General features: G+C 36.0%; 1 protein-coding gene across 1 annotated transcript in view; it reads left to right on the forward strand.

Annotated features, from left to right (window-relative positions):
* LOC150097392 (equilibrative nucleoside transporter 3-like) overlaps positions 1-20,293 on the forward strand; it is a 234,354-nt gene that overhangs the window by 10,124 nt on the left and 203,937 nt on the right. The window lies entirely within an intron of this gene.

Consider the following 20,293-nt stretch of genomic DNA (forward strand, 5'->3'; position numbering starts at 1 on the left):
GGGAATAAAAGGCTAAGTCGTTTATCCCTAAATAACTTTTAAAGATTGAGAGATATCCAATCCCTCTCCCCCATAGCTCTCACAGATAACTTGCCCAATACCATTAGTGATTTCAATCAATAGGAATCCAGAGAGGAGAGGAGAGGACGCACACAATCACTGCCATCATCTTAACACTATGTATTATGTGGGAAATAGCTTGAGTTTTACAGTCGATTTTCTTGGGTTCCGGAATTCTAAAACCGAAGTTAAGGGAGGAAAAATCTCAATTTCTCATTGCCAGAGATTAACCGATTCCGGATCCGGTCGAAGAGAGCCCAGAAAAAGGCAACTAGAATCTCATGCAAGTGTTATTTCTGGCGGCTGAAATTATGCAAATATTTCTATAGAGGCCTTGAATTTTTTATACTAAAATATCTAAATATCAGTTTATGATGATACCTTGCTGAGAGTCGGTTATTTTTTAACTATAGCATGTTCTCTTTCCAGTATTGCACATAATTAGTCATTAAGAGTGTTATTTCTTGCCTTGATATTTTATTACATCACGTAGTTTGTCATCGGTATGGGAGAAAAAAAACAGTGCAGTGTATGATTTTTTTTACATTTTATCCATTAAAGAAATATCGCAACATTTAAAACTAAACATTGCTTTGGCATATACTCCATTCGAGCTTTGAACGTACTTGAAATGAGAATAACATGGCCTAATACTGTGCCTGTGCATGGGATTCCAATTTTAAACATTTAAGAGTTTTTGATTGTTCGCGATGATCTTTATTAAAATATCAATTCACAAATCTGTTTCTTCCCTCCCTCCCTAAATTGTACGATTTTACTACCATATTATTATATCAACTGAATTTATAAGTCACTTGCCTGTATTATAAAAAAGTAACGTCTGTATTGTTATTTGTAGAAGTATGTTTTAACCCATAGCCTACCCACCGTATATTTATGGTGCTATACGTGACCCACTGGTGAATAAGATTCATATAAAAAAAAAGAAAAAAAGAAAGAAGTTTTTAGATGTCTACCACTAAATGTATCGGTCGGTTTAATGTTAGAACCAATTCGCATGCTTATTTACTAAATATTTTTCTCTTGACAGTAATACAGAATAGAAAGAAATATTTAAGAAATAAAAATTATAAAATTGTTGCTGTTGTCTGTTCGTAGTGTGAGATCCTCATCTGCACACATCTTGCTCTACTGGAAAGGCTATTCAGAACAGAATGAACGTCATCATGCGAACTCGCACTATTTTGCACTACTCTGATTAGGAGCTGTTTATTATTATTATTATTATTATTATTATTATTATTATTATTATTATTATTATTATTATTATTAAACTAGCCATCCTCAATGAATCAAAATTCATCGTAGGAAGCCACACTACACTAGCCATTATTCACATATTACACAATGCCCATGATGCCTTTCCACAAACTCATTCACTGAAAAAACACTCTTACCTCTGCTCAACACTCCAAGGAAAATTTCTTGTTATTTTCCCTGTGGCTATGTACTGAAAAAATTTCCGTACATCTCTCTTTCTTTCTCTCTCTCTCTCTCTCTCTCTCTCTCTCTCTCTGTAGTAACTTACGTTTCCATTATACCTCCGTTCTTATGTTTATAAACTAAACTTTGTAATAACCTACAAACCTTTTATTATGTGATTTAATAATTTTAATAAGAATTAAATCATTGTAATTACGGTAATTTTGGGTGCACATACACATTTCGTAATCAATAAATTAAAACAATACACTGAAAAAAATGACTTTTTTTGCCATTTTTGAATTTTAGTCATTGCAGAAATAACTGCAAATAATGTTTTTCTATCAAATAACTTACTAATAAGTAACAAATAGAAAGTAAGTAAGGAAAGAAAGTAACTCAGCTGAGAAGAAAATTAGCTCGGAAACAAACATGATTGCTGTTTTAGTATACGAAGCGGTAAATCATCGTCAGTTACTTATATTCTCTGGCTGAAAAAAAATCAAAATTTCATGAAGGAAAAAATAAAAACTTTATTAATTATATGAAGAGCCAAATGCTTCAATTCGGCGACATGAACTTGTTTAAGTTAAAAGATATTGCATCCCATATTGTTTCTTAGCCGAATAAGAAACTCAAAGAGTTTCATGCCGAATATAGAAACTATATAAAGTTCGGCGATTCCAAGCGTAAGCAAATACCTGGATAGCAGCATCTGACCCATTAGGTAGTGCAAACTGAGGCAACTCATAGAAAGGGTGGACAAAGCTCCGATCACTATTCTTGGTATTTAGCCATAATGTGAACTTAGCTTACGCTTGGAATCGCCGAACTTTATATAGTTTCTATATTCGGCATGAAACTCTTTGAGTTTCTTATTCGGCTAAGAAACAATATGGGATGCAATATCCCTTAACTTAAATAAGTTCATGTCGCCGAATTGAAGCCTCTGGCTCTTCATATAATTAGTAATTTATTAGGACACCACTTGGCAATTCTCATAGAAGGGATGTAAGTTCTGTTCGCTACAAACTTGGTATTATTAATCCTTCCACCTGGAAAATGGCTGATGTGATTCCTATACATAAGCCAGGCAAAGACCCACACTTACCGCAGAATTATCGTCCAATCAGTCTCATCTCCAATCTGGGTAAGGTTGCAGAGAAGGTCATCCTCTCACGACTCCAAACCTCAGTAAATGACCTAGACATCCTCCCTAAAGAACAGTTTGGATTTCGACAACACCATAGTACTACCCAGCAAATCCACAGAATTGTGGAATATATCACCACCAGCTACAACTGGCGCCAGTGCACAGGTGCGGTATTCCTAGACCTATCTAAAGCATTTGACAAAATCTGGCATTTTGGACTCCTGCACAAACTTATCTCAGCCGGTATCTCACTAAAAATGGTTCATCTAATCCGTTCATATCTTCAGAATAGATCAATGCAAGTTAAAATTAACGGTTCTACATCGTCCCAGCGCCATATCTTTGCTGGAGTGCTGTAGGGATCTCTACTGGCTCCATTGCTGTTTTCTGTATACATGTCAGACATCCCACACAATCCGATGACTTCCATTTTAGCACTGTATGCGGACGATACGGCAACACTAACCAGATCTTTCAGACCCCACTTCGTTACCAGAAAGCTTCAAGAAAATCTTCTAAAGCTGGAGGGTTGGTTCTCCAAGTGGAGATTGGAAGTCAATCCCCTGAAAAGCTCAGCGGTTCTCTTCTCAAAAAGGCCAATGTCTCCTGCTGGAGATGTGTTACTATTCAATACTAAAATTCCCTGGCAGAAAGAAACAAATTACCTGGGTGTGATTCTCGACAAAAAGCTATCTTTCAACCAACATATCAAGTCTGCATGTGCAAAAGCATCTAAAGCCATAGCTCAGATCTACCCGCTAATTAATAGAAATAGCAAACTCAGCAACAGAATCAAATTGCAGCTATACCAGATGACGATTCGTCCTATAATCACCTATGCCTCTCCAGCCTGGAGCCACACCTCTAATACTAACATTATTAAGATACAGCGAGTGCAGAACAAGTGCTTGAGAATGATTTTGAACGCCCCGTGGTATGTTAGAAACAGCCAACTCCACAGAGACACAAATATTCCCTATATTCTCTCTTATCTACAATCCTTAGCTTCCAAATTTTTTCTAAAGACGTCCACACATCCCAACGATTTGGTTCAACAAGCTGCAGCATACGAGCCAACGGACATATTTAAATATAGAAGACCAAAAACTATATTAGCCTCCTATAGCGATACATAATCTCCATGCCCATTCAGGGCGAGCAAACTGCTCGTAAATTTTACCCTCACTGTAACCACGACAGATAGCGGGGAATATGAAAAGCATCTTGCTTCACCCCTAAAGACATAAATGTCAATTGTCAATTGTCAATTGGTATTATTAACTAGGCCTACCTACTCACTGAGGAAACCGGTGCAGGGCGGATCTGGCTTTGAGAGGCTCCACTTTTAGGTAGGTTTTTTGCCTGTCTCTGAGTGGGGCCACCGCTGAGATTATGGCTCTGCTTGGTGGTGGGGGTGAGCCTGCCACTGGGTAGAGCCATTGCTGAGAAGTTCTTCTCGGTGACGGGGTGAGCCTGTCATTGAGTGGAACAACGCTGAGTTGGGCGATCTTTCGGGATCGTCTTATTTTTAGAGCCCGCTTCACCTATACATAAGGTTGAAACCGGTCTGGGTAGTGACCTTCTCTCATAATGTTGAACAGTAATACAGCTCCTAGGAGCTAAGTTCACATTATGGGTAAATACCAAGAATAGTGAACGGAGCTTGCTCCACCCTTTCTATGAGTTGCCAAAGTTTGCACTACCTAATGGGTCAGGTGCTATCCAGGTATTTGCTTACGCTTGGAATCGCCTAACTTTATATAGTTTCTTATTCGGCTAAGAAACAATATCGGATGCAATATCCCTTAACTTAAATAAAAACTTTATCGCCACCGCATTAAGAATGGTTGATTTAATTCAGTTAAAAATTATTTAAAAAATGTTCTTATCCTAGGAAGATTCAAGCCCGGCTCTTTTCAAGTGAAGTACCTGTGTAGTCTACTTACGAATATAGGAAACGATGTCGAACGAATAATTGAAGTACCGTTCAAAAAAATGAATGATATCTTCAATTATTTTTGTAAACAATGCTAGAAAATTTCGAGAAAACATCCCGAAAAGTAACATGCCAACACTTATTGTGAGACAAGGATAAAGTAAACTAGTCTGAAAGCGAAGGAGTTATCGGCAAAGGTGCCTTGAAGCTGTGGATGAAAATAATTAAGAAAGATGAAAATAAGCAAGATCTTACTCGTGTATTTATTGAAGTCAATTCTGGTTTAATGCTCCAGTTGGAACTCGAGGTCCAGAAAAAGGGGAAAAATTCTTTTCACCATTTTTATTACACTTTTAAACGGCAAAGAAACATTTTCAGTAAAATATCAATGAAACACATTTTTTCCACCGATGAATCGAAGTTTAACTTAGACAGAATTCACTGTGTCAGACGTCGACATGAGAAGATCTTGTACCAAAACTTCAGATGGTGCAAGATCTTATAGATGTTAGTTATTAGTAAGATCTCTTCCCTCCCACAATGTTTAGTGTTTCGTGTCAAGGAAAGGGGGTGGTAGGCTGCATTTCCTTCAAGCCAGAATGATGGCAGAATTGATATCCTGAAAATGAAAAGAAGGTTGCTGCAGATGCAGTGCTTTATGTGATCAGAAACTGATCACAACCATGTTGCTTGTCATACTACAGTTATATTCTACATTTGTGGTACTTAGCCGTTTTTAATCCAGAGTCTGGTTTTTAATTTCTGGGTGTGTTTTATTAGTCCTTCACTTTCAGCATTATTTAAAAAAAAAAAAAAAAAAAAAAAAACGCTAACGCCTTTTTATTTACGTATAGGGAGTAGGCGAGGCCGGTTATAACCAGGGCCGACTCTAGAATTTTTGTCACTCCATGCAATCCATTACTTTCCTCTCCAGCACCAACCACAAATTAACTTTTGGAATTTTGAAAACCATTATGTTCAACATTAGTTTCATGACCATTGATTTTAAATATAGTACCATTAATAATAATGTACTGATAAAGTGATTAAAATACTGCATATTCATAAAATAAACCATCGACTTCATCAATTGACAATTAAATGAAATGTAGTTATAATTTATTACTTACATATATGGAATGATCTTCACTTGTACAACGGTGAACTGTTGAGTTACACTTAACTATAGAATGTACGTCATAGTTTTAGCACTATTTTCACATTATTTTAATTAGAATTTATATTGTTTTTGGTATCTACTGATTAAAACTACACTTTTCTTGCTTTCATATTTGCAAAATCAGAAATTAGGTCTGCATAGTCTAATTTCTGACCGATTTCATGTTCAATTGAAATCATGGCAAGTCCTTCCAATCTAGTTTCGGCTATTGTTGAGCGTAAGTCAATTTTAATAAGATTCAGTTTTGAGAAACTATGCTCTCCACTTGCAACCGTCACAGGCAATGTCAGTAATATTCTTAGGGCGACAGCGACATTCGGAGCCAAGTTATTTTCAACAATAAAACGAGAACTTGACGATAGGTTCATCTCTTGCTTCATAATCATGTTGCTTTTTCTGCTGACGCAATCTGGTAATTTCGAATGTTGGTTTCAAATCAGCATCAGCTTCGACTTTCTCAGCTAATGTTGTAGCATCGACAAGAAAATTTTGAAATGATTTATCATTTCTGAGATTCTTAAGACTTTTGAGAATATTACCCAATGTTGTTATGGCACTAGGCAATTCCATCTTTATGCTTTGCAACAGTTTACTTGCAACATTAATTTCATTTAAAACATAGTGCCATATAACCAGACAACATAAAAATTTAAACTCTCTAAGTTTTAGAGCAAGGGTTTCAGCTTCGTGTCTCGCCATTTTGTCTACTGACTCATCATCAGTAATTTCTATCAGTGCATAATAAAACTCCTCAATATAGTATGTTAAAGGACGAATAGCGTCGATTCTAGATTCCCAGCGAGTTGTACTTAATGGCTTGGGCGTTAGGGTTGTAATATGTGTCTTAAGGATTCTCCAACGTAGCGTTGACGCTGAGAAAAACACATACAATTTCTGAACCGTTTCTAAAAATGAAATCCCTTCTCTGGATGACATTGCGGCATCATTGACAACCAAATTGAGAGGATGAGAACAGCAAGAGATATAAAAAGCTCTTGGGTTCAAGTCCCTAATGCGTTGTTGAACTCCTGAATGCTTTCCTTTCATGTTCGATCCATTGTCATAACCCTGGCCACGCATGTTTGCGATTGGAATATTCATATCTGATAATTTTCTTACGATACATTCGGTTAAAGCTGAGCCTGTAGTGGCTTCTACAGGAATGAAACGAAGAAAATGCTCATGAATGTTGATATCAGTTGGATCCGTATTAACAAATCTTACAATTAGTGTTAATTGTTCAATGTGGCTTACATCAGGAGTACAGTCTGCAACTATGCTGTAATATTTAGCTTTCTCAACCATAGAAGTTATTTGTTTTTTATTGGTTCCAGAGAGGAGAGCAATCAATTCATTTCGAATATTTTTCCCAAGATAATGTTGGGCCGAACCACAAGCTACTCTCATTAAATGTTCAGACATAGCACTGTGAAATCTGGCAATCAGTTCAATAAGCTGTAAAAAAATTCCATTATTAAGGTCATATGAATTATCAGATGTTCCACGAAATGGTAAGCATTGTTGCCCCAAGAACTGGACAACAGCAATTAGGCGTTCTATTATGCTCCTCCAGTGCCAAATTTCTGAATTTAATAACTTTTGCTGCATTGAATCAATTGTCTGTTCTAATTTAAGCCTAGACGATAATTCAATCCACTTTTTATCGGACTCCAAATGGTTTTTAGATTTCTCGTGTTCATTAAGATACACATACAAATGACCCAAATCATTATACCCATAAGTAGTGAATGACATTATATTACAGGAAAACAACTTACAGCAGAAACAAAATACAGAATCTTTTTCTTTTGAATACACTAACCATGATCGATTAATATGTTCTCCATTGCTTAGTTCCCTGGTGTAAAAATTGAATGAAAATTTCCTACCATTAGAGCTGCGCGGAAAAATGAAATCACTGTTTGGTTTCTCTAGCGAGCACTTTTTTACGATTTCCAGTCTTTCGGCATCGCTTAAAGAAGGATTCCATCTAGCTGGATCAGTGTACCTATCAAGTTCATCATTTAAATCTCTAGATTCGGAAATTGTCATATCAGTCTCATTTTCGAGATTCCTTGCAATGTCTATGTTCCTGGGATCCGAGTTAGAAGTGCTTGCTATGAGCTCAGAATCATTGGTTTCGGTATATTTACTTATTTCCTCCTGCCCTACATCAGCTGATTCAGTTTTTAGATATTTAAGTAAAGTCCCGCTATGTTTTTGAATATCACGTTCTTTTTCCAGTTGCCGTTAGCGATATTCTGCACCTGATAGTTTTTTTTTTCTTTTATTGGACATTGTAATCTATTTGAATATTAAAATTGTTTTAAACCTAAATTGAAAGCCAAACGGCTATTTTTCAGGCATCCTTAATAATAATTAAGGGGATACAAATCCCTTGTTGTTCAACTGCCAGTAAGCAAAACTCTACGATCGAGAACTACGAACTATGAGTTTCATTTATATCAAAAAATTATCGGCGAATCCAAGTGTAAATGACCACTTGGTAGTACAACACCAAGGCAACTCGAAGCAAAGGTGGAGCAAGATCCCTCACTATCCTTGATATTTTCTCATAACGTAAAAACACAGCCCTCTAGGGGATGTAATACTGTAATTACATTATGAGGAGAGGTCACTACCCAGACCGGTTTCAACCTTTTTTGAGATCTCATCAGTGAATAGGTAGACCTGGAAGATAACAAGGTTTAAGTGAAAAGAACTTACATACCTTTACTATACGAATGCCATAAAGGTGTGTTTGTATATTATAAATATTATAACATAAATTGAAAGCCAAACGGCTATTTTCTTGCATACTTAATAATAATTAAGGTTATTTATTAATAATCCTTAATAATAATTAATAACCTTAATTATTATTAAGAATGCCAGAAAAATAGCCGTTTGGCTTTCAATTTATGTTATAATATACAAACACACCTTTATGGCATTCGTATAGTAAAGGTATGTAAGTTCTTTTCACTTAAACCACTAAACATGGTCTCCCCGTGTGGTTGCCGGGATAAGAATAGCACCAATGTAGCTAATGCATGTCGTACGAGGCGACTAAAATTGGTACCCTTGGAGGGTAATGGATGGCAATGCTGTAGCCAATGAAGTTCTAACTGAGGCTCTGCTACTGCTGTTACCCTCTTGCCATGATCAGAGCTTTATTCATAGCTCAATAACACCTTCTCCTTACACTGTCCTCTACAGACAACGGGGAATATGAAAAGCAATATTGCTTCGCCCCTTTAAGCCAGTCCTTATAAGGACCACTAAACATGATACACCTGATCAAATCATACCTCTCTAACAGGAGGATGCAAGTCAAAATCAATGAAACAGTCTCAACCCAACGGAAAATCCTCGCTGGAGTTCCTCAAGGATCACTGCTAGTCCCGATCCTGTTCAACATCTATATGGCAGACATTCCTCAAAATCCTCTCACATCCACCATCGCTCTTTATGCAGATGACACGGCTATTCTAGCCAGATCTCACCAATCACATCTCGTTACCAAAAAACTACAAGACACCATCCTGAATCTAGAAAAATATTTTAAAGACTGGCGACTACAATTTAACCCCCCAGAAAAGCAAAACGATACTCTTCACAAGATTACCTGGAAAACAGAAGCAAAATACCTCAGAATAATTCTCGAAAAGCGATTATGCTTCAACAGCCACAACAAGAGCACATGTACCAAAGCTTCAAAAGTTATTCCCCAGCTATACCCCTTGATCAACAGACACATCAAACTAAGCTCAAGAAACAAAATTCTACTGTAGAAGACAGTGATCCATCCCACAGTTATATATGCCTCCCCAGCCTGGAGCCATACCTCCAAGACAAACATCCTCAAGATACAAAGACTACAGAACAAGTGCCTGCGAATGATACTGGACGTCCCGTGGTTCATCAGGAACGCCCAGATCCACCGGGACATAAATATCCCCTACATCTCTCCACTACTACGCTTCCTAGCAGAAAAATTATTTATGAAGACATCTACGCATCCAAACCAACTAATACAGCAAGCCGGAAACAATGACGGTAATGACCACTGGAAACATAAAAGACCGAAAGCCATCCTAACACTCAACGACGAATAACCACTTCTGCCCACTCAGGGTGAGCTAAAATAGCTCACAAATCTTTTCCAAACTTTTGGTTTAAATGAGAAGGAAGATATGGCTTCCTTTTCTTTTCTTTTCATTTAAACCAAAAGTTTGGAAAAGATATGTTGATGATATATTCATTATTTGGAATCACGGGCACACAGCTCTCACAGATTTTCTTCGTCATCTAAACATCCAACATCCTAATATAAAATTTACTGCTGATATAGAAAATAATAACTCTTTACCTTTTTTGGATGTTATGCTTACACGATACTCTGAAAGATTAAAAATCTCTATGTACAGAAAACCTACGCATACCAATAGATATCTGCATAATCTTTCTCATCATTTTCCACCACAAAAACTTGGAATTATATCTACCTTAGGACACAGAGCACGTTCTCTCTTAAATGAACAAGATGAACTATAAAAAGAAATGAATCACCTCACTCTTATTTTTAAACAAAATGGATACTCTGAAAAAACAATTAAGAAACTTCTTCTGAACCCTCCAAAGCAGTGCACAACAGAGACTATTAATTTTAAAGGTAGCATCTCTATTCCATACATTAGCACAGTCTCTAAGAAAATAGCTAAAGTCCTTAAAAAATATAATATCAGGACCTTCTTCACCTCACTTCCAAAAATCCGCTCTCTAATCAGCCATCCAAAACCTACTCATCACAACCTTAAGTACCCTGAAGTATATAAATTGTGGTGTGATTGCAATATCCCATACTTTGGTCAAACCAACAAATCTATTGAACAACGCATAGAAGAGCATAAGAGAGACATCTCATACAAAAGATCTCATGAAACTGCGTTATCCAGTCATGTTCTTTTTTCAAATAATCCTAATGATGACCAACAAAGCCACTCTGTATGCTGGAATAGATCAGAAAATATTTTTCGCTGTGAAGATGAGTTTGAAAGAAAAATCGTAGAATCAAGGGAAATCCTACTGAACCCGGTCCACTTAAATAATAATTTAAGTTATAACATCCCAGATAGCCATGCTGCAGTTATTCAATATTGGCGTTCACGTGAACTTGCACGCACAATTGCAACAAACAATGGCACGCCAGTTGGAACAACTTGAAAAATACAACGTTTTTATGTATCGATTATGTGAGGCAATTTGTACCTGTAATTTCCAGTTTGTTTAAATAATTCAATGTTTATTAGTATTCCTTTCCTTTATAAATACCTGAAGAAGGCTGCTATATGCCGAAACTAGTAGTATTTATCATTAAAATCTTTATATGTTATCTCGGTCTTGGAGTCATTAAATCTATTTTTTGAAATTTATAACAACCGAGTAAAAACTAATCGCCACACACACATATATATATATATATATATATATATATATATATATATATATATATATAATATATATATATATATATATTCATTTATATATATATATAGATATATATAAATGTATATATATATATATATATATATTCATTTATATATATATATATATATATATATATATATATATATATATATATATATATATATTCATTTTCTTCCCCCATCTGGGGGAAGAAAATGAATTTCTGGAGTTTTTGAGAGACCTTAGGCAGTATGCAACAGAGGAGTACTCGAGGATCATGAGTATTGGATTTGATCATCTGATTATATTATTATAAATGGGGTGTCAAATCTTCCACCAGTTGGTGAGAGTACCACGAGGTGTTCACTTGCAGGATGGGAAGCCATATGAGGTTTCTCTTAGAAATGGATATATATGTGGAAATGTGGAATTATATAAGCTGGTAATTATGAAAAGTTCAGGAGACAACTTGCAGCAATAACTTGGAATGAGGAACTGGAAGGAAAGGATATCAATGCTGCTTGGGCCCTACTCAGAACTGTCTGGTGGAAGCAATATCAGAATGTATTCCAAAGGGTAGGTGTGAAATGGATGAAACAAGAGGTATAGTAGCAATCGGGAAGAAAGATAGCGTTATGGGAGAAGCACAAGATGAATGGTAACAACCAGATGCATGAGGCGTACAAATAGCAGGCAAGGAAGGTGACTCGCTTGATAAGGGTAGCAAAGGTACTGTACGAGCAGCAGTTAGCTAATGAGACTAAAAAATCCTAGGGAGTTTTTTTCGATATGTGGCAAATAGAAGGAAGAATGATTATGGAAGGATGACAGTGATTGGTGAAAATGGTAGAGTGATAACCGCTGCAGATGATATAGTTCAGGTATTCAATGAGCAATTTATAAAGGTATCTCATTTTTGTGAATGTGACATCATGCAGAACTTGAATGCAGTGGTCAGGGAGGAAGAGAAGCGATTTTTAGTAAGTGAGCAGGAGGTATGTGAGGAATTGAATAAACTTGATGAATAACGCTGTAGGATTGATGATATTTCACCACGTGTTTTGAGGGAATGTTCCGGGGAGTTAAGAGATTAAAAGATTCCACACCATGCATGCATGGTGTGCAGAACTTTGGAAATCTCTTAATGGGACAGATTACTTTAAGCAGATATTCAAATCAGTCATGAGTTGGAGTAGAATAGCATGGTCTAATTACAACTGAAGTCCTAGCAAAGTGAAGGAAGAAAAAAAAAAAAACACACGAGTAGCGTCAGGTAATAAGCACTACTTCCTACTAAAGGATAAACGCAGTTCATCGGATACCTTTAGATTCGGACAATAAACAATGTAACGCTTCATATTTTCGTTAAAAAGTGTTATATATAAAATACAGGATTTATTTATTTGTTTACACTTTGGTTTTCTGTACACAATTTGGGTTTCTGTGAGCTTCCTATTATTGAAACCTTCTGTGCACTAATCCAATATTAACGAGCTCTGTGTCAACTTCTGAATTAATTATTCGTTTCATGGTTTATAAAAAGTTGCAAGACAAGCTGTATCGAAAAGAAACTTCCTTAACGGAATTTGAATATCAGTATGACTAATTACGTTTTTCTTCTATTTTTTATTACACATACTCATGTCCTTATCCAGCCAATGTCCATAAATAAGACTATACGACCTCAGTTTCGTGTATGATCTTAGCTTAAACTGTACCTTGTACATTAACACGTTAATATTTAAGCACTGAATGAAGACAGTGTTGAGAGTTTATGAAGTAAACATTTATGAATTTTTTTTTATGATTTCTATCATCATCGCTATCACTATGATAGCGAGGACAATTAGCAAGGCCGTAAAGTTCCCAGCAAATGGAAAAATATTTTAAACAGTTTTATCTAAGAAATAAAGCACTACTACTGGAATGGGCTGGGCAGTTATTTGGTCTTGACTACAATGAAGTTATCCAGAACGGCTGAAAGCAAAGCAGATATGGTAGTATAAAAAAACCCGCAGGCTAGAATAGTTCGTATTAGAGGTTCACGGACAGTCAGAGAGGTGTGATTGTCAGTTTTACTTTCACCCACATAACAGTTTTTTTTTTCTATTATTATTATTATTATTGTAATTCTTGTATCTGCTGGCTGACAGTTTTTGAATTAGCAGATACGAGAATAACAATAGTATTCAGCCTGTTTCCTTCCCACTGTTGGGTCAAGGCCTCTCCCATTGCAGGAGGATTGGATCTACTTCTCTCATGCAGACCCACTATCAAAAACATCCATGCCCTAGGCGGGATTCGAACCCCCCCTGCCTTTTGGCCTGCGGGTTCGAATCCTGCAAGCCAAAAGGCTGCGGGATTTGAAATGAATATGCTAACCACTCGGCTAACCAAGCCTGCAACAACAACGACAACAACAACAACAATAACAATAATAATAATAAACATTTTTCTGTTACACTTTAAATATACTTTGAAACGTGTATTAGAGTATTTAATTCTAGTGATATGGAACTTATAGGTCACGACACTGTTCGAAGGACAGCAAAATGGCTTTATCACATCGAAAGATTTCAAGTGAGCAACGAGAAAGAAATTATCAGAGAAATTATCAATCTATTTTTTAAGACGTTCTTTGCCAGTGAGGCCGACGGACTTAGAGTTTCACCATGTGTGTCTGTCTGTCACTTTCCATTCTTAAACCATTCGATGAACTGTAATGATTTTTTTTCACAGGACATCTTTACTAAGCTATAAATCCAAAATTCAGATTTGATCCAGATTGGATAATTGATCTACTGTTTTACATGGATTAAATTTGTATGTAGTGCTACATAAAAGCATTGACAATTCTGGGAATGTTTTAACGGTTACTCCATAATTAAAGAATCAGATGGGATAGTGAACTAATTTTATTGATTATTCGACTAGTTTCGTGAAAATCTTTTGTTTCACATTACGAGAAGAATTCCATTAACAATCTAAAAAATAGTAATACAGTTAATATACATAATGAAAACCTTTCAACATGAATAGCAATGGAGAGCGCGTATTTGCTATGACGTTGTTGCTGGTTCGTGGACTGCTGGACACTGCTGATAACTATGTGCTTGTGGTGATGAATCAGCTGATTCATCACCTGATTGTCCATTGGCGTTTAATGTTCTGGTAATTCAGCGTAAACTAGCATCGTACTTATTGAAGGCCCGAAGTGGATCGAAAAAGGTCCATGTTTGGTCTCTTAAGCAGTGTTGTTAGATTATCTTAACCTTTGCCATCTCACAGTGCAACTGTGAGATGGCAAAGGTTAAGATAATACTATACTGCAACTTTAATCTTTCACGGAATGAGATTCATAAATAAAAGCAGTGAATACGAACAGTGGCGTAGCAAGAGGGGGGGGGGGGCAGTCCGCACCGGGTGGCACTTTTTTGGGGGTATCATATGAGACACAATTTTATTTGTTGGCGATTCTTTTATTTATGTTAAGTTAGTAAGTTTTATTACTTAATTAATAATTAGTTTTTAACAACTATACTTACAACTAAAATAGATAAAATATAAATATAACAAAACCATTACATATCCCTATCATACTATAATCCAAATTCTTAAAAATAGAATAAAACGCATGGAAAGGCGATTGGTTTGTTGCTTATACTGGGGGGGGGGGGGGGCTGCTTCTCAGCAGCTGGCATCACACAGTCAGCACACATTTGCGAAAACGTATTGTTTTTTTTTTTTTTTTTTAATTTCTTCTTCTAATTTTGCTTATAACTAAGGCCTTCGACAGGATTTTAGGTCCCGGTAATATAATATCTCTGTGGTTCCCTATTATATTAAGGTTTTTGCTTAACCCTTTTGATACGTTTATGCAGTGTTTAAAAATTAACAAACATGATTCCGTTTTTACCCTAAAAATGCTAAAATGCCTGATTCATGATTAGTTTTTTTAATCTGTTACACATTTATGTTATTTGGCTCGTTATCGAAACCGTTGAAAAAATATTTATTATATTCTTTATGTATGGTTAGTCTAGAGCAGGGGTGGACAACCCTTGGCATGCCTGCCAAACGTGGCACACCAACGACTTTTCCCGGCACGTAACTCAGGGCTCACCTTAAAAAATAATTAAATAAATTATTTCATTATTTTTTAATTAATTTATTTATTATCTGTCTTGTATATTTTAAATTAATATAATACAATTTTGCTAAGTACAGCGATACCAAATAAAAATGCAATAAATAAGCAAATGCTACCAACTGTTTGAGTAATAATACATAATAAGAAAATTAGAAACAAACATCCTATTTCCAAGCCATCTATATCTCCGCAATATACTAATGTACAAGTTTCGTCCAATTTAGTTGTTGCATCATTCGTCAGGCATCCAAACGTGGCGTGACTCTTTACCATCATTTGATATACCTTTTCATGTTTCATAAAGAACGTATCCGTTTTCTAAAGTCTGTATATATGTGGATTTGGATTTTATTAAATCGTATGTCATTAAAATATGGATTAGAAGTATTTATTGTCAATTAATATGTTAATATTTTATATCTAATAACTTATTAGATATAAAAGCAAATTTCCTTTACATTGCCATAAACAGACCGTATTTACTCGAATATAATTGGAACTTTTTTTCCCCCCAAAATTAAAGCTAAAAATTGTGGTGCGATATATATGTAGCGATTTTCGGAAACTAAAGTTTTCAATTTTTTTCGTAAAATCCGCGCATATATCTCGCACCACGATTGCAATTGCTATTTCCTACCTAGAGAGCAGTTTCATTGTGTGCATCCTACCCAAATAGCACCATCTTCTTTCCTATTATTTCAAGCAAAAATTACCAGTAATTTACAAGGTTTGAGATACTTAATGAACAATCTTTCACGAATGACTAATGAACAGACAGCTGTGGTACTAGGCCAGTAAAGATATAGCGGCTATGAAGATCTGCATATGACTGGTGCGGTATTAACAAAAGATCGAACGAGTCAAAGATAAAAGCCAGCAGACAATTTTTGAATTGAAATGCTAATTCTAATTCAGCCAAATTCAATATCTGAAAGTGCCATAACAATATTCACTATATATTTTTTAGCTTTAACACGTTTACGAATTTTAACACTTTGTGTTGATTTTTATTGTTGCTTTGCATTTGAGCTGGGGGGTAAAGACTCCCGCACATCTAATTTTTAGTGTTTGCTGGTGCAGCATATGGTTTTGCTTGAGTCTATACAGCAGTTTCTTTTGGAGGGGAGATCTGATTCATTAGTTAGTGCCATTTTTATCCTAAGTGTCTCTAATTGCACTATTTGTTGAGAAATATAATACACAGACTGCAAATGTCTGTACCTTATTCAGTGATACAATAAAACGACCTGCTTTTACTTGAGTCTGCAGTCATTATTAGCTAAGGGAGCGTGGTTTGCCATGGGAAGCGAGTCACTATTGCCTGACATGAACGTGATGAAACTTTTTTTTTTCCTGTGCTAGGTATACGCAAAATTTTTCAATTTCTTTTTTCACAAAGTAAAATTAGGGGTACGAGTTATACGCGAAGGCGAGTTATATTCCATTAAATACGGTAAGTTATTTTTAAAGCTATGTGAAATGTATTATCAATATTCAGGATTATGAAGTGTTATCTGGTTGGTAAATGCAGAGAGTGATTACGATGAGATCGAGTCCAAATTATAATTTTTTCAGTGTCTATATGTCTCTGTCACATTTTTGCACCCCATAATCCGATTTTCATTAAAGTTAAGAGCTGTATGAATAAAGCAATTATTTAATTGCTTTCTTATATATATATATATATTTATTTGCTTCCTGCTCTTTACAGATTGAGCAGAATGTCACCACCACCAACAAAGAAACATAGACATTCAAATGAAAAGGATATTAGACAATTTAAAGAATACTGGACTGAAAAATTTGGCATGATTAAGAAAGATAATAAAGCATTATGCATTTTATGTTCCGAATCAGTTGTTTGTAAGACTTCTTCTGTAAAGAGACATTTTGAAACTGTTCAGAAGAAATTAAGTAATAAAAGTGAGCAAGAACAAAGAGAATTAATTTCTCGTGAACTGAGCAAGACAAAAAAATAGTCCAATACTTGGATGAAATTTATTTCAGGTAGGCCTAGTTCCAACTTAGTTGCTGCTAGTTTTGAGGTTTTAAAAGTTATTACCCAACGTGGAAAACCACTCAGTGATGGGAAGTATATTAGGGAAGCATAGCTAGAACGTGCTCCGTTCCTTTTTGACAATCTTTCAGAAAAGGTAAAAATTATTCGGCGCATTAAAGAATTGCCTGAGTAGAAAAACAATTATGAATAGAATACTTAAGTTGGAAAGGAATACAGCAGAGCAATTAACAAAAGATTTGGCTTCATGTAAGTTCTTTTCTATTTGTGTTGATGAGAGCACAGACATTACATATCAGCTAGGCTGGTAAACTCTTTGCTCGATTTTGTAGGGATGACGAAGTATGCAAAGAGATGATTAAACCTGTAAACCTATCGTACAGTCATCGTCGTGGGTAGCTAAACGAGATAGTTTAAAATATTTTGAACTCAGATTAAATAGTTGAAATCATAAAATTATAATATTTGTGAAACAAACGATGGAGAGAATCTCGGAATTTATTTTGTGGAGTCCGTTATTCTTATTATATCGAGTACTTTCGTGTACTTCAAGGACTGATTGCGAGAAACATTAAATCCGATAACATTTCTCTTATCTAACTAATTGTTCTGACCTGCTTGTCCTTTTAAGGTAAGTTTCGCAGAATAGTACATTAGTTAGTACGCTTTGAATGTATACTGAGTGGTCATTTTATTAGGAATACCTTCTCATTTTCCTAAATAGGGAGGTGTTCCTAATGAAATGGCTACTCAATCTACAGATACACTGTGTAGCAAAAACTATGCGATACTTCCCAGTTTTCGTGAATACTGCTGCACACACTAGTGGATTAGCAGTCTAGCATACGGAATTCACTCCAAATGACTAAAGTTGTGTGAAGTATTTGAAATGTCAAGTTCTTTAGAGTTAATGGATTTCTAGCGAGATGTTATCATTAACCACCATATTTAATCATGAATCAGTTATATAATTAGAGCATCTGAAAACAACTGTGTCTGATATCATTAAAAGGTGGAAATATGATGATGAAAAGAAATTCCAGACTTTATCTTGTATTTCTTTTCATCATCAGATTTCTCTCGACTAGGAGTTCAGAGCGTCTACAAAGGAAGAAATCTCTACGAGAATGTTATCTACCGGCATGTATACTTTCATTTGGGCCTCCGTAGCTCAGTCAGTACAGGCGAGGCCCTTTGGTCGGAAAGACCTGGGTTCGATTCCCGTCAGTGACGTAAGGAATCTTTATCTGGTCTCTTTCGACGAAAGTGAGTTAGCCGGTCTCATACGGAGGTAGGGGGGGTTTCACCCGGAAAACTCGGGTTTTTCGTCTCCCAGAACATGCAAACCGTCCCCATGAACACATATGGTTACAGTCATGAATGCTTCCCAGCCATATGCCTGTCCGGAACCCGGATAAAATTTGAAGGGGGGGGGGGGAAAGAATGGTGATCTACCTTGTAAAAATCTCACCAGGGACACTTTATGGGCAATGCCTACAGAGTCACCTAGGGTCGGAAACGGCTGAAAGGGAAAAACCACCACCACCACACCACATACTTTCGGTTACCATAGAAGAGTTTCTGCTCAGTGTGTTATGTTTTTAAATTGTGTATTCTCTTCTGGCTGGCTTGCTGTTTTGCGGGATTAAAAAACCAGACTGCGGAACAACAACAACAAAAAAAAACTGTGCTGCCCTATATAAGATCTAATACTCATTCTCAGTTGAAAATATCCTTATATACATCAGCACAATACAATGCGCTACTCTTCAATTATTTTAATAATGCATTTCGGACAACGATCGAAAATAGAGTCGCTCCACTTGTACTTCTTGTAAAAAAAAAAAAGAAATCATGGTTACATTACTATATCGTAATATATATATATATATGTATATATATATTCATTTTTAATATAAACTGACTAAAAACCCGAGAATTATAACAAATTGAGATTTATTTGAAAACGCAACATGTTTCGTCGAGATTGACTTCATCAGGCGTTAAGAACATAGAAAGATATTAAAAGACACTGAAATAAACATTGAGACACTTTAAAGCTATACAATTATAAAGTTATGATATTCGACTGTGAATTACAGTTATTATGAACTTGAGCTATAGTCCGTGTTAAAGTTCTATTGTTGTACACTTGTGCGTGTGTGGTACCACGCGATCTCCAGTATCTGATAGTAGAGCTGAAAGAGTCAGGCAAATTATAGCTGAGATTATTGTTCATATGAAGCGGGTCTAAGGTGATTTCTTTTGACTCCACAATGCGGCGTTCCACCTCATCATGGCAAATGTGTAGGTTTGAAGTTGATGTCCAATTTATCTCATGTTGGCGGCTTTCGTTGTTCGTGTTTATTTGACAGAGCAGTTGCTCTGGTTCTCTTATAAGCATTGTCTCTCTGGTGCTCCTCGAGACGCAGTAGGATAGATTTCTCCGTTTGCCCATAGTAAGGCATTCCGCACTCACATGTGACCTTGTATACACCTGGGAATTGTAGAAGGTTGTGAGATTGTTTATAGTTGTTGAAACGTGATCTTATTTTTGGCAGAGTCGAGAAGCACGTTTGTATGTTAAACTTCTTTAGGATTCTACTCAGCTTTTTGGATAGTGTGCTGATATATGGCAAGGATATATAACCTTTGGAGTCGTTCTGTGTCTCTACGTTGCTACGTTGACGGTGCGATAATTGGTTGTTAATACTTTTTAAAGAGTAGCCATTGTTTTTAAAGGTCCATTTAAGATGTTGTAATTCTTTTTTTAGCTTCTTCATCTGATAGTACAGATCTTGCACGATTCGCAAGAGTTGATATAATACCCAACTTTTGCGCTGGCTGTCCGCGCGGTTAGCCTAGTGGCTTTGCGCTTCGCAACC

This window comes from Typopeltis vanoorti, chromosome 17 (genome assembly GCF_054136105.1).
Source record: "Typopeltis vanoorti isolate ZY-2024b chromosome 17, IOZ_Tvanoo_1.0, whole genome shotgun sequence".
In the NCBI taxonomy this organism is placed as follows: Eukaryota; Metazoa; Arthropoda; class Arachnida; order Uropygi; family Thelyphonidae; genus Typopeltis; species Typopeltis vanoorti.